General features: G+C 37.0%; 2 long non-coding RNA genes across 4 annotated transcripts in view; one reads left to right on the top strand and one right to left on the bottom strand.

The window, feature by feature from the left end:
- LOC140602837 (uncharacterized) overlaps positions 1-17,300 on the top strand; it is a 134,899-nt gene extending 117,599 nt beyond the window's left edge. For both annotated transcript variants that reach the window (XR_012005771.1, XR_012005773.1), the window contains exons 6-7: positions 12,995-13,133; positions 14,563-17,300. This is a non-coding gene — a long non-coding RNA (uncharacterized lncRNA). The remainder of the gene's footprint in view (positions 1-12,994; positions 13,134-14,562) is intronic.
- Positions 4,026-27,881, bottom strand: part of LOC140602840 (uncharacterized) — a 65,557-nt gene continuing 41,701 nt past the window's right edge. The window contains exon 3 of one of the 2 annotated variants that reach the window (XR_012005776.1): positions 4,026-4,172. This is a non-coding gene — a long non-coding RNA (uncharacterized lncRNA). Of the gene's footprint in view, positions 4,173-26,631; positions 26,717-27,881 lie in introns of those variants that run through there. The other variant, XR_012005777.1, reaches the window with a different exon arrangement.

Raw genomic sequence — 27,881 nt, 5'->3', positions numbered from 1 at the left:
TTGAGTCACCCACGGTTCAGCTACACGCTTTAAATAGGATGGGCTCTGCTCTGCTGTCTTCCCATTCTGTGACTAAAAGTTTGGTTTCTGTGCCAGCAATTCTCAATGCCTCTTAAAGCTTCCACACAGAATTGGAAGTAAAAGAACTGGCACCCTCTCCCTTCTGCTCATGTTCCATTTTTCAAAGCAAGTTACAGAGTTTAGACTACAATCAGTGGGCAAAGAAATACAATCCTTTTATAGGGAAGGAGGATATGAATGGTTGCAAATAATAAAAAAATTTACTACAAAAATCCCACCTTAAATGATTTAAAACACAAATAAGCCACTCTCATAAAAATGGAAAGAAAAACTTAAAAAAATAGGAAACAAACATCAAAAATTATTAACTAAACTAAATCCTTAAAAAACAAAACAAAACAAAACAAAACTGAGAAACCTCTGGAAAGCTTGGTCAAATAAAATAAAAGAGGTGGGAAATGGAAAAGGAAGCTATAATCAGAGATGTACCAAAGATTACAAAAAAATAAGAGAGTCATCGCAACAATCTGATTGGAAATGTTAGATAATACAGATAAACTTGAAGAAATATGTGGCAAATTCCAACTATTTGTACAGAATGCAAACACCATAAATTGAATTAGTAATTAAAACCTTCTCTGAGTTAAAACAGCTTATCCAGTCTTATAGGCAAGTTTTATCAAACATTCAAGGAGCAAAGGCTTTGATTCCACACATAAAATTGCAGAGAGTACAAAATGGAAAAAGAAAAAGTATCTTCCTCAATAATTCTAGAAGGCCAAATTACCCTCGGGTAACAAAACCTGGAAAGAACAGAAAGAGAAAGAATTTTCTCTATAGAATCATCTTATTCATGAACATGAATTCAAAAATTCTGTGCACAATACTAGCAAAAAAATACTAGGAATATATTAAAAGGCAAATGTATCATGAACAATTTTGGTTTATTCTAGCAATCAAACTTTAGCATTAGCAAGTTAGTAAAAATATTTAAAAAACATTAGCAAGTCAATTATAGTAGTTTTTAATATTAAATCTAAAATATATTATTGGAACGCCTGGGTGGCTCAGCAGTTGAGCGTTTGCCTTTGGCCCAGGGCATGATCCTGGGGACCAGGATCAAGTCCCACATCGGGCTCCCTGCATGGAGACTGCTTCTTTCTCCCTATGTCTCTGCCTCTCTCTCTGTGTCTCTCATGAATAAATAAATAAAATCTTTAAAAAATAATTAAAAAATAAAATATTAGATTATTATCTCAATGGATTCATAAAAAGCTTTTGATGCAATTGAACATTGGTTGATAAAAACACCCAGTAAGGAATAAAAAAGAACTCTAACAAATAAATAGAATCTAGACAAAACACTTCCCAAATATTTCAAGAGTAGAATATTAAAAATGTTCCTTTTCAGATAATAAAAGACCACTTCTAGCACCACTTCTGTTCAATTTCATGTCTAAGGCAATAAGGCAGGAAAAGAAGTGAGAGTTATAAAAATTGCAAAGAAAGAAAAAAATATATTATTTGCAACATGGAGTTTAGCAATATTTCTGGATACAAAATCAAATAAAAAAATAGTTTTCTAAGCACAGGCAACAAGAAAGAAGAAAATGTAATAATAACATGCCACTTATAATATCTTTGATAAACATTAAATATCTAGGCATAGGTATAACTTAAGATGTGTCAGACCATAATAGAAAAAAACTACAATTTTGTTGAAAGATATTAAAGAAATTTGCATTGACAGACCACTTTTATGACTTCAAAGCCTCAATATTATGTAAATTTCAAAATCCCAGTGGATTTTTTTTTTAAGGTTTTCTTTATTTATTCATGAGAGACACAGAGAGAGAGGCAGAGACACAGGCAGAGGGAGAAGCAGGCTCCATGCAGGGAGCCTGAAGTGGGACTCGATCCCGGGACCCCAGGATCACACCCTGGGCTGAAGGCAGTGCTAAACCACTGAGCCACCCGGGCGTGCCTCTCAGTGGATATTTTTGTGAAACTTAGCAAATTAATTTTAAATTTTATATTGAAAAGAAAAGCCTGAGAATAGCCAAAATTCTCCTGAAGAAAAGGATCAATGATTGAAATCGAGCATCCATTATAAGTTTTGAAAACCAATAAAACCTTTATAATTAGGATGGTATACATTGGTGCAGAGACAGACAAATGAACCACTGGAATAGAAAAAAAAAAGTTTCCAGAAACATATCCCAGACAGTATGGAACACTGATTTATAGTAAGGATTGTACTGAGATCACTGGAGAAAGAATATGTTTTTTTATTAAGTAGGGCTGGACAATTGGTTTTTCATGTAGAAAAAAAGAAATTTACAAAAGTCATCTCCTTCCAAATAGGAATTAAGTAGATAAGGTAAATTCATTTCCTTCTATGTGAGTTAAGGATTTAAATGTAAAAGAACAATACAACATTGAGAAGACCAAATAAGATACTCTTGTCTTAAGAAATATATATTAAAAAAATTTTAAAAAGAAATATATTAAATAAGATATTCCAATTATGCCTACCAAATTAAATACAAAGTTGATTATATTATAATTAGAAGTTATGCTTATTGAAACATACCATAAGAAGAGAAAACCCATAGGTTTGAAAATGTATTTGCAAAACACAAAATGCAAAATGGATGTATACCAAAAATATAAAGAATTTCTACATATCACCCATCCCATAAAACAATCCAAAAGAAATGAAAAGTGGACAAAAGACTTCAAAATACTTGACTTTACACAAGAGGAATTATAAATGATCAGTAACTTAAAAAATAATATTCAGCCTCATTAGCAATGTGGAAAATGCAAATTAAATCCATAATGAGATACCTATGGGACAACCAAAACATTTATGCACTGATAGTGGTAATATTAATAGGTATAACAACTTTGGGAGAAAAGTAACATTTTCTAGTAGGCTGAAAATGTATATACCCTATAATAGAGCAATTTCACTCTTTGGTATGTATTCTAAAAAGAGGTTTACACATATTCACTAGGAGATACTGTTTATAGATACCAAAAACCAAACAAACAACAACAAAAACTCAAGCCTAGAAACTAACCAATTGCCCATTATTAGTAGATGTGATAAACACATTCTGATATCTTCATGTAATCAAGTACTATGTATTTGAGAAAAATTCATAAATTACAGTTATTCACAACAATTTGGATGAATTCAGGAACGTAACATTTAGTGAAAAAACAAATTTGAAGATGCCAGCATATGTGGTAAAACTATAAATAAAAATAAGCCAGTGATAAAACAAAATTCAACATCATGCTCCCCCTGACTAGGGAAAAAATGGGTAAGATGAAAGGCAAATGGCAGACAACAATGCCAAAAATAAGGTATAGTTCTTTTTATTAAATTGGGTGGTGGGTAAATGGGAGTTCTATTTCATATATATATATATATGAAATAGAACAAGATTTGTCATATATATACATAGACAATCTTTGTCATATATATATATATATAAACATTTTGTAACTACTCAATATTCCATCAAGAAACAACAATGAAGAACGCAGGAATCAGAAGAATTAGCCACATTTTAGGGGACACCAGAATGTTGACCTAACGAGATGACAGACTTTTCTTTCAGGCAAATGAAGACCCAGAGGACATGTGGACAAGAGCTCTGCTCTGTCACTGTGAACATAATAAGCTTCTCCTTCATATGCCATCTGGGGGGAGAAGTCCAGAAAGACTCCTTCTTTGGATAAGGCAGACACAGCCCTAGTGTAGAATTGGAGCTTTGGATTGACAAAAATATTTTCACGTAGAAAACTGTTTCAACCTGAAAGAGGCTGAATTATCTTCAATTGACAAATTTCCTCCCATCCCATCCCATCCCATCCCATCCTATCCCATCCCATCCCATCCCATCCCAAGAATAGGGATTCCAGAGGTAATATAAAATAAAACTATAGTTTTGAGACAGATAAGTCATTGGGTATACCCTGTTTTACTCGCATTACAAGTACTGCAGGAGAAAGTTCAAGGTGGTATTCCAGGAGGTAAGGAAACTGTACCTAATCCAGACTTGGGAAAGAGGTGGTCAGACACGGCTTCCTCAGAGAGCTGATGAAGTGAGACCAAGGGGAATAGTCCAGGAAGTTTCCTAGTCAGAAAGAGAAGCACATATAAGAACCATCCTCTTATTTTTGACTGACTCCAGGAATAATTGATGGATGCATATGTTGCCCTACTTTTCTATGAATTAGAGTGGTAGTCCTTTACTAAAGGCTTATTATGACCTAGGGGCGCTCTGGGCATCTTCCTCGAGTTTCATACAATCCTGTGAGCTTCCCGTTCTCATAGCTTACCACCATCTTATTGTAACATCATCATGTCCTCCCTTCTAGGTTGACAGTTCCTGGAATACTTCTATCACTTTGTCTATAATGCCCGGCTAGCACTGCACAAAGTGTTAAAAAATGTTTAATAAAAGTTAAAAGAATAATAATTTAAAAAAAAAAGGTTAGAAGAATCAAGGGGAAAAGGTACCAGTGACCTGGTACAGTGGTCCAGCTTACACTTTTCCTTTTGGAAAAAAGTCTAAGAATGTGCAAGAAACCAGTTCAGAAGCAAACTGGAAATAAAATATGTTTTAATTCGAACAAAGTCCTTTTAGTCTCCTTTGACCTCGTGCTATTAAATCCTTCAAAGAGTGGTTCTCTCCTTTAGCAAATGGCTTCCAAATTTTATTGGTTTATTGGTTCTGGGAAGCAAGATAGGCTGACCCAAAACATAAAATAATATTAGATTGAAGTTTGAGTAGGAGATCTGATTCTAAAGAAGTGATCCAAAAAGGTGATGGGTTTTCTCTAGAGGATAGCATGTTTAGTTGTATTGAGTTGTACTGCTAAACTGGTGATTCTTATAACTGAATTAAAATTATTGCTACTACATTAAGTATATCCCATTGTTCCAGGTGGCACAACTCTAACAAATGAAAAAGCCACGCACAATAAAATTTTGCATTACATTCTAGGCTTGTAAAGAGTAATACAATATAACTCCAGGGGTTTGGGGCAGGTACTATTAGGAGAGCTTATTATTGGGCTCTAGCTTTGAATGGACCTTGGGTTTTCCTTTTAAATAGGAGCCTGTATTATGGGACAAAAGAGCTTTATCTCTTGTGACGGGAAGGCTAAGAATAACTGTTCTTTATGAGTCATGCAAACACATTCCAAAAAGCTTTCTTCTATTCAACATCTGTAAAAGCTCTTCCTGTCCTTTCCCACCACCTCAGCCCAGGTAGAGCTGACAGGCAACGGATAATGGGCAGCGGTTATTTTTACTCCATTGAATTCCAATAAAAGAACAAAAAATAATTCACAAGAACAAATAATATTTCGGTTCTCTGCCTTCAGAGACAAAATGTGGCCAAGAGTGACCTTTGGAGACCGAAACTGTAGAAGATTTTTTTTCCTCCAGCTTGTGCCAATTTCTCGCCAATGGAGAGAATTCCAGCTCCCTGATTGAATACTCCTTTTAGCGTCTTTTGTAGGGATGATCACTTGATGTTTAAGAGCAAATGTTTTGCCCGCAGTAGTCAATCTTACCTGGGAAGCTCCCTCTTGCTATTTTTTTCTTCATAAATGAATTGAATCGAATCTGTAATATTTTAGAAGGCTGACACACAATATGAAGCTGCCATTTTCGTATATATTTAAAAACCAGAAAGGAGCTTTATCTCTTTTTTAACAAAATATTAGATTAATCCATCAAAAATGGACCACAGAGACTACTCTTCAAAGCGAGGGCAGAGGGTAATGATTTTTTTGATGGCGTTTTTGGCTGAAGAGTTCTCCTGTGCTTCAGTTGGAGGAGGAGGAGGTTGGCTCTGAGGGGATCTTAGGTACTCATCCTAGACGTAGAACTGCACAGTCCTGAGGAAGGGATGTCTGACCTCCCACTTCCTACAAGCCACTGTCCTTGCTTATGTTTGACTTCCTGCACTTACATGCAGAAGGGACACAACACTGTGTAGCTATACAGTTTGGAAGAATGGTTTGCCTCTCTCTCCTTGCTAAAATTTTGAAAGTAAAACCGTAAAAGACCCTTAACAATAGGAAGCAAACTGAGGATTGTGGGAGGATGGGGTAACTAGGTGATGGGTATTAAAGGAGAGCACTTGAAGTAATGAGCACTGGGTGTTGTATGCAAGTGATGGATCACTAAATTCTACCTCTAAAACTAATAATACAGTATATGTTAATTGAATTTAAATTTAAAAATGTATATAGTAGAAAGAAAGAAAGAAAGAAAAAAGAAAGAAAGATTTTAAAAGTAAAAAGGAGAGAAATGGTATGTATTTATGTGGATTATAAATAAAAATCAGTATACTTAAAGGGGCCAGTTTTGAGCCTTTTTCACTTATCCTCGAAAAAAAAAAAATTTTCTCACAGCAAAGTTTTCTCCATGAAATGGCAGTTATGCAGTATCACAAGAGTTCTCTCATAGAGTAGTCCATAATATTTGTTGAATGAATGTATACCCTTCTAAGAAAAAAAAAACAAATATCAATATATTTTCCAGCTGGATATCTATGTTCCCTAGTGGCTTGACCTCAAAGTGTAACAAATCAAAACCCCTTTGGCTGAGATATTATGGTTTCTTACATCAATGCAACAAACCAGCACACTTTGGGCAGTTACTGCCCCAAATAAGTAACAACAGCTGCTTAATGAATCCTCAAATTACAGATTTTTTTCCCCCTTCTATCCCAGCACGGTGGAGTTAATGAAGGGAGAAATTTACAAAAATAATTAAAATGATGCCAGCTTTTACAAGAAAGAGGAGGGGCCCTGACTAGCAAAGACTCAAAAGACCAGCAGCTGCACATGCCAATTTGAAAAGACAACAACCTCTTTTACCCTTGAGGGGTGGGCTTATTATTTTGACCATATAGCCCTTTTGGGAATGAAAACCCTCTTAGATCCCAGAGACTGAGCAGAACATGGGAAGGTGCCTTCCGTGGCTGTTGTACTGGTTGCCATGATTTTCTAACTGGGTCCAGTTCTTTTTGTTGTGTTCTTGTGTTGCAAAAGCAACAGAAGGAATGGGAATATGCCTGCAGGGCTTTTGATGGCATGCAGGGAGTTTTTTTCTCAGAATGTATTTCTATTGCCATCTGCATCAAAATAACTTTTTTTTTTTTAACATTCAGTTTGAGTGCCTTCAATTCACACAAACAATTCACATAAATAGTTTAATGTCCTTCATTTTTCAACCTCCCCCTGGCTGCCCCATATTCCTCACCTAAATACGTGTTCTCTAAATCCTTTGTTCTTTTTACTTGTCCATATGCCTGCCTCCTTCCCTTCTCATCCTGACATCTAGCAGAGGGAACAGAATTATTTCTTTCCAAGGTACAGGATTGTTAAATTATTTTTAGGTGCAGTTTAGCTAGACAGGACCACCTTAAAAGTGTCTCCCAATTTCCACAAGAACTATGAAATTTGAAAAGTTGATTGAAAAGTAAATTTTATTCTTTGACTCCACTGGTTCCCAAGATAAACTTGGGGAAAATGCTGCTTTTGAAGAAAATGATCAGTCCTGAAAGATAGTCTTTAAAAAGTCATGGAAGACAGATTTTTAAAACTGGAAGCACACAGTTCTCCATTGTCAAGGGAAGTGTTACCTTGTTTGAAGATTATTATTGACATAGTCCTCTAGGGTGCTCAGTGAAGTACTTTGTTCAATAGACTATTTGTTTCCTTTTATAGTTGCTGAAAGAGGGGGCATTTCAAATGCAAAAAAATTTCCAGGCCCTCAGAAAGTTATGGAGAGTAAGTTTGGATTGTTTGAGATTTTTCTTGCTTCTGGAGGAAGGACTGTATTGCTATAATCTTCTCGGTGAAGGAATAGCTTTTCCTGTGGGTCTCTGTGACCACTACCATTTTAGGCTGATCTTTCTATCAATCCAGGCAGTCATGCAGTCTGTGCCTTGTCTAAATGGTGAGCATGATAATGAGGCTGGCGTGTATACTATATGCCTCTATCACCATCAACAGGATATTTTCACCTTGGTGCAACATCTATTTATTGAGCATCCACTGAGCTCTACTATGCCCCAAGATAATATGCAAATATGGCTAGCTTGGGGAAAACATGATAAGCATTTATACCAATTTCAGTCTCAAGTGACAGAACAATGTAAAGTAGTTTACACTAGAAGTAAATCTATTGATGAATGAATGAAAGTTATACAGGCAGACTGGGATCAGTCTTGGCTGGATCTAGGGCCTCAAACAATGTCAGGTCTATTGAATTAGCTGTGCTCTTTTCTGTGAGTTGACTTCCTTTCTAGACTGACCCGATGGCAAGATGGTCCAGAAGCTCTCCATATCACATCCTCTTGGGTGGGGTAAAGAGACAATATTTCTTACTGATAATTCCTGTCCTAACCTGGGAATCCGTTCTGATAGAAACAATTTGGCAAGTCCCTTTCAAAAACCGAACAAGGACACCACAGTAGTGGGATTATGATGGTTGGTGAAGCTGGATCATAGGACCCACGGAGAGAATTCAGGGCTCCAACTGGTCAGGCATGGGTTACATGGCCAGAAAGAGGATTCAGTGTTCTGATTAACGAGGCTGGTTAATCTGGGTAAGATTCCCAGAAAGGGAATTCAGTACTTTGGCCAGACCTGAGTCACATGTTTCATCATTTTTATCAAAGGTAGAAGCCAATCTCCTGGACTCTGCATTAGAAAAAGTTATTCCCCGAAGGAAATTCATAGTACTTATCAGAAGTGAGAGGAATGAATAAAAAATATACACTAACAGTATTGGCTATCTAAAAGGCATATTTAAGTATTTGCTATGTTCTGAGCATAGTGCTAAGGCACTTAATCTCATTTGTTTCTTTTGACTTTACATGATCTACATTTTATATTTAGAAAGCCAAAGTTTAGGGGCATCTGGGTGGCTCAGCTCAGGTCATGATCCCAAGGTCCTGGGACCAAGCCTGATGTTGTGCTCCCTGCTCAGCGGGAGGCCTGCTTCTCCCTCTCCCTCTGTCCTTCCCCATGCTTGTGGTAGCTCTATTGTCAGATAAGTATCTCTCTGTCAGATAAATAAATAAAATCTTTTAAAAAATAACTAATAAGTCAAAGTTTCAAAAATTAAGTAACCTGTCTGTGGTCACAGTTCAAGGAGGTAAAGCGAGGATTTGAGCTGCAATGTTCTGATTTTGGAAACTGCACTGTGAAGAAGTATGACATAGCATCACTGAAAAAGACAGTGACAACAGTCACAACATCTAATTCTTACTGGTACTTACTATGCAGAGGCTGTCATGTGGATTATGAGCAAAGTGCTGCATTCAAGCAGATGATAGTTTATCTTCCTAGAAAGGCTTTACACAAACTCTGAAGTGGACACAGGAGTTGAGACTCCCCTGGGGGTGAAGTAAGACTAGGGAAGCAGTTTGCAGTGGTGCTGGTGGCAGTGCTCTGCCTTGGGGAAGCTTTTTTTCAGTAGCAGAAGGATGTAAGCACATTTGTAGGCTGAGAAGAGGCCAAGAGAGGCAACAATTGATAATGCAAAAGAAAATAAATTGTTTATGCAGCAGAATCTCAGGAGAGGCGGTAGGAATGAGATTCAGAGCTTTGATGGAGGTTGTCAGGCTTGGATAAGAGGGACACACCTTTTCTAAGAGAGAGGGTAAAAAAGGAAGAGAGGGACAAAGGGAAATAATAGCTTCTTTGTGAAAGAAAATACATCTCGTCACATTTGTGTTACAGCTTATCCAGTGCTTCACATGAAATAAATGGAATTCCACCTTTAAGTCTGCTTTTATTCCATCTTCCTCAAGGTCAAGAGTTTCATGATAGCGCCAAATCATCCAGTTTGGGGTTAGTTTTATACAGCATTTTAAAGGCACTTATTAATGTGCCATTATGGAATTTCCTGTCAAATTTGTTTGCTTGCTTATTTACTAACTTTGATTTTAGGTAGGTTAGAGGTACTTTCCCTCTGTCATTCCACTGTTTTTATGGTGAATGTCCACAAAAGGATTAGGTACATAATTTATTACAGAATAACATATAACTTGTTATTCACAGAACTTATGTATATAAATTAATGTAAATAGGCAAAGAGTATGTTTCCATGAAAGAGATAGAATAAGCTAACTAATTAGCTACAGTTTGCAATGTAGATAAATTGGCAGCTGGAAGGGACAACCCATTACTTTATAATTAATTGACTTAGATCTTTTAAAAATTAATTAGTTAAGAAGTACAGCTGGGCAAAGATTGATGTACAAGGAGCCTTCAGTACTCCCATCAGAAATCAAGGTCAAGCAAGTGATTTTGGCTATTCCACCTTTCAACTGCCTGTTTGGCAGTAATTCGATGAGGTACTGAGTGCTTAGATGTTCTTAATTGTCTTCTCCAGGTTCTACGGGGTCTTTCCATAAATCCACAGGTAACTATATTTTTCTGAATTTTGACTTATCCTAATTATAGGTCTACTGTTCTGCAGACATTAAAAAAATACATACTGTATTGAGTGTTTAATACATGCCAGGGCCCATGATGAGACATTTATATACTTTATTTCAGTTTTCTTCACAAGATCCCTATGAATTAGGTATTCAAAGAGGTTGCATAGTGTAATGGCGAAAGGCAAGATTCAAAAGTGTGACCTCCTAGATTTAGATCCAGCCATTCTATTGACTGCTGTGTGATGCTTGACAATCTGTCTCTCAGTTTCCTCATCTGTGAGATGGCAATAAGAGTACCTTCCTCATAAGTGTATATGTATTTTATTTTATTTAATTTTTTTAGAGAGAGAAGGGGGAGGGGTAGAAAGAAGGGGAGGGAGAGAGAATCTTAAGCAGACTCCACATCTCGTGTGGAGTATGATACAGGGCTCGATCTCATAACCCTGAGATCATGACCTGAACCGAAATCAAGAGTCAGATGCTTAACAAACTGAGACACCAAGGCACCTCATAGGGTATATGTATTAAATTAGTTAATCTGCATAGTGTTTAGAATGAAATAGGGCCTTCACACACTGATATCATTACCTTTTCCTATCACATTTCTGAGTACTTACTTTCCTCTAAATAGCTGACTTAATCCTCCTGAGAATCCCCTGAGGTAGATGTGATATAAATCAAATGAATCCCAATTTTACAGATAAGAGAACTGAGGCACAGAGAAGACTGATAACTTGCCTAATATTACCTAATTATTAGAAGAGCCAGGATTCACTTTCAAAAAGTCTATCTTCAAAACTCATGCTTTTAACTACTCTGCCATTAGTGCTGCATTCTTCCATCATCGTCTGTACTCTAGACACACTAAATGGAATGCAGTTCCCAGAAAGAGCAAAGCTCATTTGTGACTGTCATTATGTGAGCTCTTGGCTGGAATGCTCTGCTTCCCTTGCCTATTTGTTGAACACACTATTCCACCTTAAATATTCAGCAACAACAAAATCACCTCTTTGGAGAGGCCATCCCTAATGCGCTCATGATGGAATTTTCTACATCTTCCACCACTGCAGAATCATATGCTTATCTCTTTTATAATATCCTTACACTATGTCCATCTGTTAGACAATCGATAAATATTTATAAGGTATTAAATATGACCTATCATTGAGCCCCTTTTCCCGAGGAGCTTAAGTACTAGTGCAGAATGATAAATTTTCAACCTGTTCAAAAATAAAAAATTAAGATAATTTTAGATGTTACATTTGACTTTTGGAAAAGACACAGTGGGTTAGTGTAGAAAGGGACTGGGTGTGCTGGTTCAACTCAGTTGGAGATGAGAAATAATAGTCAGTAGCCAAGCACATTAAATTAGTGTGGAGAGCATTTCAAACCGAAGGACCAGAGGTGCAAAAGCCCTTTCATGGAATCCATGAAAGGTTGTTGCATTTGAAGGACAAAAAGTGCAACTATCATTAAGATATGTATAGTCATTATTTATTTCCATGTTTATCTTCCTACCTAAACTGTGAATTCTTTTGGGTTAGGATTATATCCCACTCATCTTTGAACCTCTATTGTTTTGAAGATCTCCTGGACTGTGGTCTTTTTTAGATAATTGGCTGAATAAAATCATGACACAAGTGTACTATTATCTAAAGTAACTAATTTCTTTTTATCTTCCTCTTGCCTTTTCTATATTTGCCATGCTTCTGAAATGATTGCCAAAATTGTGTCTTTTTTTCCCCTTTAGTCACCTTTACACATTTCTGTTTTCTTTTGGTCCTACCCTCCCCCACATCTATTTCTCCTATCCCTAGATCTCTTTGTTGTCCCAGGTAATTTCCCCTAAACTGCAGGGATCTGGAAGGAGGTATAGTCTTTGGATAGGGATAAAGCAGTTCATACATGTCTTATCCTCTTTACTCTGACCCCTCTTTCATAGACCCTGAAGAATACCTTATATTTGGGGGTCAACACCAAAGCTAAAAATATAACCTCATCCTGAGATCCTTTTTTAGCAAATGAATGCAAGGTAGCTTTCTTTTAAGCCATTGTTCTGGGTACAGGCTTTAGAAGAGGAGAGAATAAGGTGCGCCACCTTGGTGCTTCTGGCTCACCTAGGGAGAAGTTTTGATTGCTCTTAGAAGCTTGATTGCTCTTAGAGACTGAGGTTAAAGAAGTTTAAAAAGCAAAAAGGAAAGACCAATTTTAATAGTTAACTATAAAGGATTCCTAGAGTTCCTTTTCTTCCATCTGATAAAGAAAAGAAGCAACTCCTGTGCCTTTGTCTTGTAGGGCAGCTTTCTTCTGCTCCCCAGGAATTTATACAGCTATTCGGGAGTAAAAGATAACCAAGGATGAACTCAAACCTCCCCCAGGGGCCTTAAAAGCCATCTCTTTAGTCGCTAATCGGGTGAACCCACACATCTTAGATATATAAATTTTAATCAGCTTCCCTCTCATTTTTTCCCCTTGTCTTTCAGAGACTGGATTTCACCTACAAAGAGTTTGGAATCAATTTGAAAATATAGATCAGCTTCTTCTTGCCTGTGATTGTTCCTGAGATGCCAACTAAGATGACCTAATTCCTCTCACCTTCTTCTCTGGCACTATGGGATTTCTGTATGGCCACTTTCATTTCCTAGCTGCAAACACAATGCAGCCCAATGACCTTTTGTTGCAAAAGAAAGCCCTGTGCCTCTTTAAAAGCTATTTTCTTATTGTTTGCTTTAGCTACTAATTGAAAATGCCTAGGATACTTTTAGTTAGTCTAAGGTATTATAAAAAGAATCTTGGCATACAAATGTCTTAAGTGGTAGGATGCTTTCTAGGAATCAAAAGATGGGAAACAATACTATACAGATTCTACTTTTGGGCTCTAGGCTCAGACTGCTTGGGTCAAATGCCTGTATCAACATTTACAGCCATGCTGTCTTGGGAGAGTTATTTACTATCTCTGTAGCTCAGTTTTCTCATACTTAAATAATAATAACGGTCTCATGTTATAGGGTTTGGAGAAGGAGTAAATAAGGTCATGCATGTAAAGCACTGAGCATAAGGCCAAACTCAATATAAACAATCAATAGGAATGACGATTATCTTGGCCATTGGAATGGGAGTTAGAAAGGGAAGAGGTAGGCTCTGAATCAGAGTATAGGAATTCTAGTGGTCTCAGCTACTTATCCTCAGCTAGGATGTCCTTGCTAGTGCTAGTAGCTTTTGTACCTGCCATAGCTGTAGAGGCAGATCCATGAGTGGTTCCAAGAGGCACAGAAATTCTAACTTGGAGGTATCAGGCATGGTCCTTTTATTTGCCAATGTCAGTAAAATGCGAAATTAAAAAGAAACACATTCAGAATTCCAAGATCATCCACAGGGGGCATTAGGAGAAAATAAAAAAAAAACAATTAAATTCAAATGAATCGAAAACAGTTCAGTGCATCGTACTGTATGGGGCTGTCTTGAGAGTTTGGTGGGCGGGGGGGGAGGAGACCTAAACCCTTCCCTCAAAATTATGATATGGGAGTAATAATTAAAAACAAAAATTAGTATGTCATCAGCCGAAGGGCATATAGTTACTGAGGAGAAATGGTGCACCTTACTCTTATGTTCCTTAGAGCTCCTAGTGTGATATAGAGTACAGGCACAATGCCCACTAACATTTACTGTATGGCCAGAGAGAATGTGCAGTTTTTAATGGGAGGAAAAAGTAAATGGCATCACACCCAGGCAACAGGATAATTACAGTGAAATAGTTAAGAGCATGGACTCTGGAGACAGAATGCCTGAATTCAAGTCCAGACTCCCTTGCTTATTAGCTGTCTGATCTTGTACAATTCATCTTAACCTTTCTATGTGCTTTAATTTTCTCATTTCTCAAGTAGGAACAAGAATAGTCCTCCCCTATAGAGTTGTCAGCATTAAATGAGAAAATGCATGTAGGCCCCAGCTTAAGAACTCAATAAATGGTGGTTTTTATTATTATTAGCAAAGAGTCCATTTCATTGGATCTTTCTTTGTAAAAACTCATTGCTCTTTGATCTGTTCACAGGTGTGAGTAGAACCAGTTTGTCCTCACCAAATCACTTTTCAGTGCCGAGTTACCCAGAGACGTCAGAGTTAAGATTCACATGGTAGAAGGGGCTCTTGAAGTTTTTCAACAGAAATCATTTTTTGTTTGTTTGTTTATTTGTTTGTTTGGAAAGCAGAAGTGAATGTGTTTTGCAAGAATCTGACTGGTTCCTCTAATGGACCTCAGTATTGATGTCCTCACCCCATACAACGGGCAGCCATGAGATGATTAGAGGTGAGAAGCAATCATGGTCTACTAGTTAAAGCAGATAACCAGGCATCACAAACTGTGAGGCCATTTCTGCCTCCAACAACTGGCCAGCTGGGCAAGTCACCTCACCTCACTGAACCTGCTCTTTCCAGCTTCAAAATGAGGATAATAGTATTCCTCTACCCACACAGGGGTGTTAGGTAGCTTAGTTAATTGACGTTTGCAATATGCTGGGAGATAAAAGGCAGTATGGAAGTATAAAGTATATTAAAGAAGAACAAAGTAAGATGTTAAAAGTGACTGACAATGCAACAGAACTAATAGATTGGGCAACAGAACCTGGAAGATAATAAAGTTGCTGTAACACTAAGTCATAATATCAATACTAGTGTTTTGAAGAGCTTGTTCAAAATAATATGTCTTTTGACATACAATAGTGAATTTCCAAGTATTGCAACACCTTCCTTCTTTTCAAAATGAACACTGGCTTTTAAAAAAAATGGGAGGTGCTTCTTTCAATCAAGGTTAAGTCTTTCCTATATTTTTCCGTGAATTGATATGACCTTTGTAATACTAACCCGTGGCATTGACAGTGCTATTCTAATAATACTTTTTTTGTTTTTATGGTGTTTGTCTTAGGTCAAAGATCACAGACTGTCTATCCAAGAAAATTAGCTAGATAAGAATTCTTCAATGAATGAATTAAATGATTCACGATTTAATGATTGATTTAAAAAAGTTATTCTTTCTCATCTCTCAGTTCAGTTCAGAAACCACTTTGACCTTTTTCTGCTTGTAGCAATAAAAGCTGACTTGATCAAAGTGACCTTTTTTTCCCTTTCTTCTTTTCTGTTCCTATTTCAGAGCCATCTGGTTTGACAGCCATAAGAGCTGAAATACTTTGTTTTGCAGTCTTTAGAAATGCCCCTTAGAGGCAAATAACCATTTGGCAGAACCAGTAAATACAAAGTATAAAAGAATATTTCCTGCTTGTTCTTTTTAAGGTGGTGTGTAGAGGAGTCAGGATGGGGCCAGAACACCTGCTACCTGCTTTGCAGATTTAGAGAGGCGTTTCAGGTGGGACACACATTTTCAGGCCCAAAGGAATTTGATCTCATTTCCGTTCTATAGCAAATAATGTAGTAGCATCTTGATATTCAACTGTATGTGGTGGCAACCTTGGATAGCTTAAAAAGTTTGCAGAAATCATCCTTCATACTAAACTACATGTGTAACTACTGACTTCAAGTTCTTGGCGAACTCCCAGGCAATCCATCTTTCTTATCACCTTTGCCAATGTCCTTTATTAATTAAAAACACCCTGAAAAATAAGGCTTTTGAGGGGCTGTGGGCTGAGATCTGGGTTACAAACACAAAACACCTCACCCACTCAAAAATGTAGTTTTGGTTGCTTGAGGTAAGAGTATCTTGTCTTGGTGGTATTGTATAAATCACAAATTGTATTTTGTCCATTATATATTGACCATGTCTCGTTAATCTTCTATATAAATATCTCAGCATTACAGGGATAAGGCTAAACTCAGAGATTAATCATCAAACAGGAGATATTTGAGCTTTTTGCTTCCTTGGGTTTTGCACAGAAAAATTGGGGATTAGTTGGAAAAAGAAAGCCTACTGTCCTTTCATTTAACTCACTCTGGGTAAAAGTCAGAAGAAGACACTGGAGAGACACGGAAAATCATACTGGAAAGGAATGGTTTCTGGTTTGCCATTTCTCTGGAACAGTGTGCGATACATTGAACTTGTTTTTTAAATTTGCTTCAGTTAAAGTGCCTGCCGAGTTCATGCACAAGATCTTAAGTGTGCCATAAGGAGTTATTTCCATTTTTTTCAAACAATAAGCTATAAATAACACAAACAATGACAGGATTGGGTTGATTTCCTCCTGATGTACCCTGGCTAAGGGTCTTGCTCAGAATCCTGAGGTGGACAGCAGGATTTCTGTCTGAACTACAGGGTGATCCATTGCTTCTCCAAGACTAGCCAAGGAGGCAGCTTTCAGGAAGCAGGCCTCCTCTCCAGGCACTGGCTGTGGGGTTTTTGAATTATTTACGGTGTGAGAGGGCTCCTGGCTTTGAGCAAGGTGGAAATGTGGCTCGTCAGGCCACAAAAGCTCAAAATAGATGCAGGTCTCTCTCCCTTCTTACTATTTTATGTACAACCAAGTTATGCATCCCTTCTCCCCTTGCCTAGACATATTTATTGGTTTTTGTTTTTTGTTTTTTTCCTGGTGGCAAGGGACAGTAACACTTCATTTCTACTTATTAGGAGGTGCTGTCAGGATGGTTCATTTTCCCAGGGGAGGGCTTGTGTAATGGGCGATGCAGGATCACATTCATAAATTCGTCGTGATTTATCTCAGTGCTATTACAAATGGCAGGTGATCAGAAATTAGCATTGCATTTAAGCACAGCCACATAACTGAAAGATTGCTTCTGTGCATGCTGCATGGCTCATGATTTTTCCATGTTCCTAAAGTGTGTGCCTTAATGATTCATTAATTAAAAGCTTTTATCTGAACCAATTGTCCCATCGTTCATTGGTGTGTGTTTCACCCAGCCAACTTAAAGCAATGGGTGTTTTACTCTGATTCCTTGGGTGAAGACTGCATGATATGGACTCTGATTGCCCTCTCTCCTTCATGGCTATTCAGCTTATACTTTAATCTGGCCGTGTCAATGTTGGCAGGTCTTCATGCCCTCAGCTTAATGGGAGACTTAACTGACCTCAAGGGAATCTAAGAGGAAAATGAATGATATAATGAGACCAAAGGGGATTATATCTGCTTTCATTTGCCTTGAACAGAGTAGGTACCCAGCAAATATTTGGTTTTTGTATGGTTTCATTATTATTTTGTTATCAGATTACGAAGTGGTGACAGGTCATGGGAAAAAATCTGGGAAAGTTAGTATTTGTACCCTAATTTTGGAAATAAATATTTCAATTTGTTTGCTATCAGTTCAACAACTCAGGCCAAGGTAGATGTCCCACCTGAAACCCATACGTTCAGTTTGGTTTAAAGGCATTTATTGAACATCTATCACATGCTCTGCCAAGCCCAGTGCTGTATGCTGGGAATAGAAAAATGATCCCTTGAGGATCGAATTGTCTTAAGGAGAGCCAGTCATGAAAATACACAATTTAAATATGCCAGGTATGCTTCTAATAGTGCTTCCTAGAGTTGCTGAGATTATCATTTGCTCTTCAATGTGAAGAGAAATTAGCCAGGCAAAAATAGCTTTTGCACCGTATGTTGATTGACCTACTTTTCAGACATTATTGGATTGCTATTGCTTAAGAGTTAAGTTTGTTTTTTACTTTTTAGTGTCCTATTTGGGCACCTTTCTTGAGCATGCAGACCCTATGGATACAGGATATCCTCAAATAAAGTTATGTTTACTGACCACCACAGATCATTCTCTCGAAACATAGACTTGAGTATCCTCTGAAAGGAAGGATACCCATGGGTGTAAGACAGTCTTCAGAGGCTCACCTGGATCTTGTCCAACATGCTCTCTAGGTATTCAGAGTCAACAACAGTCTATATCAGGGGTTGCCAAACTTTTTCTGTAAGGTCAGATAGTAATTATGTAAGGTTTTGCAGGCTAGACAGTCACCACTGCAACTACTCAACACTGCTTGGTAGCTTAAAGGCACTTACAGAGCATATGTAAGTGATGGGTGATATTGTGTTCTAGTATAATTTTACAAAAACAAGAAAGGACTAGATTTGGCCCTTGGGCCATAGTTTGTTGAGGCTATAGCATTAAAGAAATATATCTACCTATTATTGAAAGTCAAAAGACATTTAAAAATTTTAAGTAAATACCTGAATTTCAGATACCCAACATTAATACCAGGAATCTAAATTTTTGAATTCTTATTCAGTGTCTACTTTCTGTAAAATACTATCTAAGGGATGAGGATAAGAAGAGACAAAAGTTGGTGCTTAATCTCAAAGGGTTTATGATTTATTGGGAAGACCTATTTTGCAGATGTAGAAACAGAGACCCTCAGAAATGACTTGCTCTTGGTTAAATAATAGCAAAGTCAGGATTTGGAATAAGGTCTCTGTGAGCTTAGGCCTTTTTCCCCATCATAGCATTTTGTTTGATGCATGAAGATCCTTGGGTCAGTACGAAGTCTAGGGGAAACAAGAGAGGATGTAGGATTCATTGAGGTTCCCATACTCTTGAATCTTTGCTTCTGTCATCTGCTAGAAATTACTAAAAGAAGAAATTGAAGCTGTTTTCTTAATAGTGCTCAGTCATGTCATGGCTTATGCTAACAACAGAATCACCTCACTTCCCTTGCCACTGAGAGTTCATTGTGTGTTAACCATAGGCATCTACAAGACTTGAAAACAGTTTTGTTCTCATTGGGCAAAAGGTCTTCATAATGCTCATGGGCAGAGAAAGAGAGTTATCATTGATGGACTGAAGAAGTCATTGGGAAAATTGTTCTATAGTATTTTGATTTGAATTCAGACAATAAATAAAATTCAACTGCCAAATCCAACAGTCATTTTGCAATCTCATTCTTCATGATACCTTTGCAGCATTTGGTAGTGTTGTTTGCCACAATCTTTTTGAGAAATTCCATGACATGGAACTCTCTTCTCCTAAAATGAAAATTCTCCCTAAGAACATTCCTAAACCTTCTATATTTTGCATTACTTATCCTCTTTTACAGCCATTCCTGCTCTTAAGGCTTCAACTCTTACTTCTAATTGAAGAAAAAGGAAAGGAAAAAGAGAAAATATTTACTTGGCACTCAAAGTATTCTAAGAATCTAGAATAGCTCTCTCCTCTGGTCTACTAGAGAAAGAGAAACAAAGAAAGAAAAAATAATGGTTCTATAGATCATAGATGCTACTTGAAGTGTGTACAGGGGGAAAAAGGTGAATACTTGGGATGTGGAAAGGCGACTGTGAAGACTTTTCAGAAGAAAGAAGAAACCTGAATATAAATTATCAGAGTGAAGAAGTTTGACCTCTCAATACAGAATTTGCTGTTCTTAAGTATTTACCCAGACTGCGACAACTCTGACAGTAGCTTGCTATTTGTTACCCATTTCCCTTCACAAAAACAGGAAATTGCTTCCCTGACTAGATCAAAAACTTCTGGAGGTCAGGGATGAGCCGTGTTCATTATAGCATCTTTAGCACCGGGGCTCAGTAATAATTACTGAAGGATAGAGATTATTACTCCTACTTTATCACTGAGAAACTGAGTCTCAGTAATTGAAAAATAAATTCATACAACACTCATCATCAGGAAAATGCAAATCAAAACAATGAGATATCACCTCGCACCAGTCAGAATAGCTAAAACTCAAAACACAAGAAATGACAGGTGAGGATGTGGAGAAAAAGGAGGCCTCTTGCACTTTTGGTAAGAATGCAAGCTGGTGCAGCCTCTATTGAAAACAGTATGGAGGTTCCTCAAAATAGTTCTAAAAATAGAACTACCCTATGATCTAGTAATTGTACTACTGGGTATTTATCCCCAAAATACAGAAACATAATTCAAAGAGATACACATACACCTATGTTTACTGCAGCATTATTTACAATATCCAAATTATGGAAGCAGCCCACGTGTCCATGAATAGATGAAAGGATACCGAGGTTGTGGTGTATATATATAACCTGTATATGTATACATATGCATCATTATTATATATAATATACAATACATATATACATATGTATAATATATATTCATATATATGTATGAATAAGAGGATATTATTCATCCATAAAAAGTGAAATCTTGCCATTTGCAATGACATAGATTGAGCTAGAGAGTACAGTGCTAAGCAAAATAAGTTAGTCAGAGAAAGACACATACTACATGATTTCACTCTTACGTGGAATTTAAGAAACAAAACAAATGAACAAAGGGAAAAAAAAAAGAGAAATAAAGAAACATTCTTAATGATAGAGAACAAGCTGATGCCTACCAGAAGGGAGGGAGATAGAAAGATGGTTTGAAGAGGTGATGGGGATTAAGGAGCACAATTGTCATGAAGAGCACAAAATAATGCATGGAATTGTGGAATCACTATATTGCACACCTGAAATTAATAAAGTACTGTATGACACTAGAATTAAAATAAGGACACTAGAATTTACATTTTTGAAAAATGAACTTGTATATTACCAAACATTGAATATTGGGAGGTGTTGATAGTTAAACACAGGCCTTGATAAGTCCTTAACCTTTTTTGCTTCTGTTCCATAATTTGACCTCTCAGGTTTTTACCTTCACTCCAGAGTTTCATTTCTATATCTTCAATTTTTCTTTTTAACATTCTTTCTGAAATGTCCTACCTCAAACTCAGCATGATCACAACAAAACTCCTCATCTTTCTCTTGAACGGGGATGATTCTTTCTCTGTATGACATTAATGTATATGATATCAGTACCCATTTTCTTGTTGTAGTCTTAGACTCTAGGATGTGGAAGTTAATTACATAAGAAAATAGGAAGCAGGGACCATTTGGCTGACAGAAGTTTAGAGAATTTGGGCACATGGCAGCTCCCACATCATGATAGTTAGCCATCAACTGAATAAACCTGGCTTCTAGATTAGCACCATCCAATTGATATGAAATGTGAGCCACAAATATAGACTATAAATGTAATTTTACATTTTCTTAGAGCCATATTTAAAAAGTAGAAAGAAACAGTTAAAAATTATTTTTATTTATTTTTATTTTTTTATTAAAATTAGTTTTAATAGCATATTTTGTCAACTGCTCAATAGCCACATACAACTAATGACTATTGTATTGAATGATGTAGTTCTAGAGAGTCTTTCACCAAGATTTTTTAAGCTACACAATAACATTAAATTTCTAAGTCCCTTCCTATCATTTGCATTTCCTTTTTGATTCAATAACGCTACTATTCAGATCCAGTTGACTAGAAGGTGGTCATGAGGACTGTAACAAAGCTGAGAAGGGAAGCTATCAGCATTAATCTCTTTTTGCTGATAGCTTCCCTTCTCAGCGTTGTCTTAATGCATATTTGCAGAAAAATCTCAAATATATTTGACACACATGTTCCCTTCTCAGCGTTGTCTTAATGCATAATGCAGAAAAATCTCAAATATATTTGACACACATGTTTACAGCAGTGACATGTTTTTAGAAGTGATGTATGTACAAGCATGTGGCCCTCATATTTCTAGTCAAAGATCTGGAGAATATTAATTTAATAGAAGCCTTTTAAATCTAGGTGGGAAGGAAAGCCATGATGAAGTTTCTGACCTTTTAGTCATTTTGCTTGGAGACCTTCCCCAAGGGTGGATAGAAAGGATTAGAGAAGGTTAAAAGTTTCCTGCTCAGTTCACATTTACTGCTTCTTCTATTTAAGTATGTATGGTTATTAATAAATGTCCTAACATGGCCTATTAGTCCTTGTCTTTAAGCTATTTCCTATCTCCTAAACCCAAAACTGTAATGCTCTCTGAGTCTTTCATTTCTTCTTTATAAATGAAGAAATTTAATCTGATTAATAGTAAGTTATTTATCTAAAACCACTCAATTTAAAAATGGAAGAGCTGGATTTAAACTCAGGGTTCCTGATTTTTAATCTTGTATGTTTTTCACTACACACCCTGCCTTAGAATAATGTCCAGGATCTTTTTTCTTTATTCTAGGATTTGGTCAATTTAGATCTTATATAACATGGCACTCTTCTCTTTTTTCCCATATCCAAACCTATCTAAGAGGCATTCATTCAGCCATTGTACAAATATTTATTAGGTATATGATATGCAAGACATTCTGTTAGATATCTAAAGGGATTAACCTTCATAGGCTGTGCGAGAATAAGGCTGGCAAGGCAGTTGGAGGCCAAAACACTAACAGTGCTGAAAATCAGGCTAGAAGTTTGAAATTTAATTCATTAGATAAATAGGGTAGTACCACAGTTAGGTTCTGATTAAGAAAGGGAGATGACAAATCTGGCAGAGTGTACATAATACATTAAAGTCAGCAGAGCTTGGGGTACCCCTGAGGTTGTGAAGCTGTAGCTCTTGGAAAGAACAAAGCCTACATATTTTTGTTTGTTTCACTCACATGCTGGTTGTATGTGTGCAGAAAGAAATGCACCAATTTGTTAAAATGGCAAAAGGAGATTGGTGGAATGGAGGGAGATTATTTAAACTCTTTATAGATCTTTGTAACTTTTTACTTGTTACAAGCATATACTTCTTTATAATTAATAAAAATGAAGGAATTTTATTTTATTTTATTTTATTTTTTGGAATTTTAAAATAAATACTTCATTTTATACCCAGCCAGAGGTTCCTGCTACTTGCCCCATAAAGCATGAGTTGACCTATTTAAATGGAAGAAATGTCTCATCAATTTTACTGCCTATATTTAGCCTGTTAGTCATTCTTCCTAGAGTATCCTTGTCCTCCAAATTACCAAACAGCTTAGAAACGCTGTCTGGAATCTCTTATGATGAAATAACATGCAAAAATGGCTAATGGCATGAGTGGTGCTGCTCCTTGCTACCATCCTTAGAGCAGATATGGCCAAGCTCACCACAGATCCTGCTATAGTCTCGGAGTGCTTTTTCAACACTGGTCTTGAGGCTGTTGCTACCAGTCAGCCAGTATTAAAGGGAAAATGATACCCATTTGCCTTTCCTGGTATAATAAAAAAAAGAGCACTTACTTGAGTCTGAATCACATTTTTATCACCATGTGACCTGGGACAGGTTAATAAGTCTATCTGAGCTTTCATTTTTTTTTTTTTTTTTTTTTTTTTACAAAATTGGGCATTGTCTCATTGATAGTTTTCTTATGAAGAATGGGTGAAATCTTACCCTGGCTGAAAGAGCCCTTCATCATCTCTCTACATTTGCTTATATACAGTTAAAATTTTTGACTTAAAGTGCTTTCTATTATTTTGCACTTATTTATGCTTGGTCTAGATGTACCACTGAGTGAAAGATATTAATTCAGTTTGATCTGGAAAATAGTGACTTATTTTCTCTCTGTTGCCTCTAGGACAAAGGCACTAGGAGCAGTCCTGATGCTTAATTTGCTCTCCCAAAACTCATGGATCTGAGTTAGTCTCATCACCTGTCATATTGGTGATTGTCATTGTGACTCCTTTCTGGCCAACTATCATTTAGATGTTATTTATCTTGAGACTTCTTAGCAGATTTTACATTTCCTAATTCTCTCTATCTCTTTTCTGTACTGTATATACAAAGACTGGCAAGTGCCTAAAAGATGCCTTGTAGTCTGGGTTCTATGAAAAATGCTATTGGAGTTGATCAGGGAAATGAACCAGTCTTGAATAGAATGTAGAAAAAGTCAGCTTCCTATTCCTCCATCCATCCAATACTTATTGAGCACAAACTCTGTGTTAGATCCTGGAACAGATGGGGACATTTAACAGTGAATAAGCTTTGTTCTCTCATGGGGCTTTTTTTTCTTTTAATTTTTTTTTAGCAATTTAAAAGGTTTTAAAATTCAATTAATATATAATGTATTTTGGTTTCAGAGGTAGAGGTCAGTAATTCATCAGTCTAATATAATATCCAGTGCTCATTGCATCACGTGCCTTCCTTAATGTCTATCACCCAGTTACCCCATTTCCCCATGTCCCTCCCCTCCAGCAACTCTCAGTTTCCTTTGGTTAAGAGTCTCTTGTGGTTTGTTCTCCTCTGTTTTGTCTTGTTTTATTTTTTCCTTCTTTCCCCTATGATCAATCTTGTTTTGTTTCTTAAATTTCACATACAATGAATTTAAGATTTAAGATCACATGGTAATTGTCTTTCTCTGATTGACTTATTTCACTTAGCATAATATCCTGTAGTTCCATCCACATTGTTGCAAATGGCAAGATTTCATTTTTGATGTGGATATACACCACCTCTTTTTTACCCATTCATCTATTGATGGACATCTGGGCTGTTTCCATAGTTTGGCTGTTGTGGACATTGCTGCTGTAAACATTGGGATGCATGTGCCCCTTTGGATCACTACTTTTGTATCTTGGGGGTAAATACCCAGTCATGTAATTGCTGGGTTGTAGGGTAGCTCTACTTTGACTCAGCCTCAAGACCAGTGTTGAAAAAGCACTCCGAGACTATAGCAGGATCTGTGGTGAGCTTGGCCATATCTGCTCTAAGGATGGTGAAAGGAGCAGCACCACTCATGCCATTCTATTTTCCAGAATGGCTGCACCAACTTGCATTCCCCCTTTCTCTGCATCCTTGCCAACATGTGTCATTTCCTGACTTATTAATTTTAGCCATTCTGACTGGTATGAGGTCTCATTGTGATTTTGATTTGTATTTCCCTGATGCCAAGTGATGTTGAGCATTTTTTTCATGCATCTGTTGGCCATTTGTATGTCTTCTTTGGAGAAATGTCTGTGTTTTCTGCCCATTTTTTTTATTGGATAATTTGTTCTTTGGGTGTTGAGTGTGGTAAGTTCTTTTTTTTTTTTTTAAAAGATTTTATTTATTCATAAGAGACACAGAGAGATAGAGAGAGAGGCAGAGACACAGGCAGAGGGAGAAGCAGGCTCCATGCAGGGAGCCTGATGTGGGACTCGATCCTGGAACTCCAGGATCAGGCCCTGGGCCAAAGGCAGGCACCAAACCGCTGAGCCACCCAGGGATCCCCCTGGTAAGTTCTTTATAGAATTTGGATACTGCCCTTTATCTGATAAGTCATTTGCAAATATCTTCTCCTACTCTGTTAACTGTTTCCTTCACTGTACAAAAGCTTTTATCTTGATGAAGTCCCAATAGTTCATTTTTGCCTTTGTTTCCCTTGCCTTTGGAGATGTGTCTAGCAAGAAGTTGATGTGGCCGAGGTCAGAGAGGTTGCTGTCTATGTTCTCCTCTTGGATTTTGATGGATTCCTGTCTCACATTTAGGCCTTTCATCATTTTGAGTCTATTTTTGTGTATGGTGTGAGAAAATGGTCCAGTTTCATTATTCTGTATGTGGCTGTCCAATTTCTCCAACACCATTTGTTAAAGAGACTCTCTTTTTTTCCATTGGATATTCTTTCCTGCTTTGTCCAATGTTAGTTGACCATAGAGTTGAGGGTCCATTTCTGGGGTATCTCTTCTGTCCCATTGATCTATGTGTCTGTTTTTGTGTCAGTTACCATACTGTTTTGATGATTACAGCTTTGTAATAGAGCTTGTAAAGTCTGGAATTATGATGCCACCAGTTTTGGTTTTTCTTTTCAACGTTCCTTTGGCTATTTGGGGTCTTTTCTGGTTCCATATAAAAGTTAGGATTATTTGTTCCAGCTCTGTGAAAAAAGTTGATGGTATTTTGATAGTGACTGCATTGAATGCATAGATCTCTCTACATAGCATAGATATTTTAACTATATTTGTTCTTCGAATCCAGGAGCATGGAATGTTTTTCCATTTCTTTCTGTTTTACTCACTTTCTTTCATGAGTGTTTTGTAGTTTTCTGAGTACAGATCCTTTGCCTCTTTGGTTAGGTTTATTCGTTGGTATGTTATGGTTTTGGGTGTCTGACGGGAATTCTAATGAGAGACTGAATGAGAAAAAAGTTGTCATTAAATAAATAATATGATTTTAGATATTACTAAGTGCTAGGAAGAAAAGTAGAGGGTCCAAAGAGGATGTCTTGAAGCCAGCAAGTGAAATTTCTTAAAAGCAGTAGTTAAATAAAAGGTCTAGAAAATAGGAAGCCAGCAAGATTTGGAGGAATAATTAGATCTCAAGTGATTGATGATAAAAGACTGGCCAACAGAATACCTCCAAAAGGGCCAGGTGCAAAGGAATGCTTACCCTTAATCTCTCTTTTTGCTTCTTTCTGGGTAGGAATTTCTGTGAGAGCTGGGCCAGGTTGGTGGACACGAGGAAAATGGCTGTGTCTAATTAAGGAAAGACAGCAGGAACAGTAGGAAGAATTTTCTTTCCCAATTGTACTTAACTCATTACACATTTGGCGGGTTTTCAAAATTTCCTTAATTTCAAATAAAGCAGATCAAAGATGAGGTATGATTATTGCACAAAAATAAAAAAAAATCCCTTCCTCTGGGGGTGTCAAAATGAAGCCCCCTTACAAATTCTTCACAAAGGTTACAGACTTCAGCACAATGATTAAAACTGCAGAACAAATTAGGTGCAATTAAAGATTTTCAACTTTCCCACATACCTGAAACCAAAGCTGTGAAAAAAGGGCGTATCTCAGGTAATTAATTGCCGAGAAATATTTAATAACCTCTCCTCTGCTACATTTAACATGAGGCATGAGTGCTTTGTTTGGACTTAATCATACAGTTCCCCGGAGCCACGGGCATGTTACCGCAGCACACTAAAGGAAGAAACCCCCGAAGCACGGCTTATTTAATTTGCAACTCTTGCCACACCACTTCACACCTGAATTCTTTATCCTTTGGGCACACATAACACAACCACAATGCACTGTAGTAACATCCACTTTATAGGCAGAACTTTCATCTACCCACAGCTTCCTTCTTTTTGTAAAACAGTTTGGCTGATTGTCCTGAAATGACAGCAACCAAGCTTTTCTCTTTGTAGCCTGACAGGTCAAGAGCCCACTGAATTCAGGAAAGAGATGATTTTATGCATCATTTTACTCTAATAACAGAGTGGAGACTCCTTTAATGTTAAGATTCTCTAGAGAAGAACATCGTATTAAAAGCATTGACTCTTGAGAAGCATAGGTGCCTGGCAACTTTCAGAGCGTGTAATGCTGTGTGCCAGCTCTCTCTTCCAGGCCCATTCCAGCTTTGGAGAATATTTAGAACAGGAGGCATTGAGAAAAAGTCTATCCTTTTTTTTTTCTTTAAGTATCCAAATATGTAACAGACAGGATGGTGGATAAATGTCGACTACAGTTGCCAAAATTTGCAAAGGCAGATCTTATTGGCTTTGGATTTTAGCGTGCTAGATGACAGTGGAAATGGGTGGTGTTATTTGAATTTAAGCAAGTATTTGCTGAGCCAGTTGGGTTAGGTCTGAAGGTTTTGCTGGTGAGGAGTTTACACATCCAGTTTCTGACAGAGAGGAGGT

The sequence above is a fragment of the Canis lupus genome, chromosome 13 (genome assembly GCF_048164855.1).
Source record: "Canis lupus baileyi chromosome 13, mCanLup2.hap1, whole genome shotgun sequence".
Lineage (NCBI taxonomy): Eukaryota > Metazoa > Chordata > Mammalia > Carnivora > Canidae > Canis > Canis lupus.
Note: the sequence above shows the minus strand (reverse complement) of the source record. Positions and strands in the feature narration are given on the sequence as shown.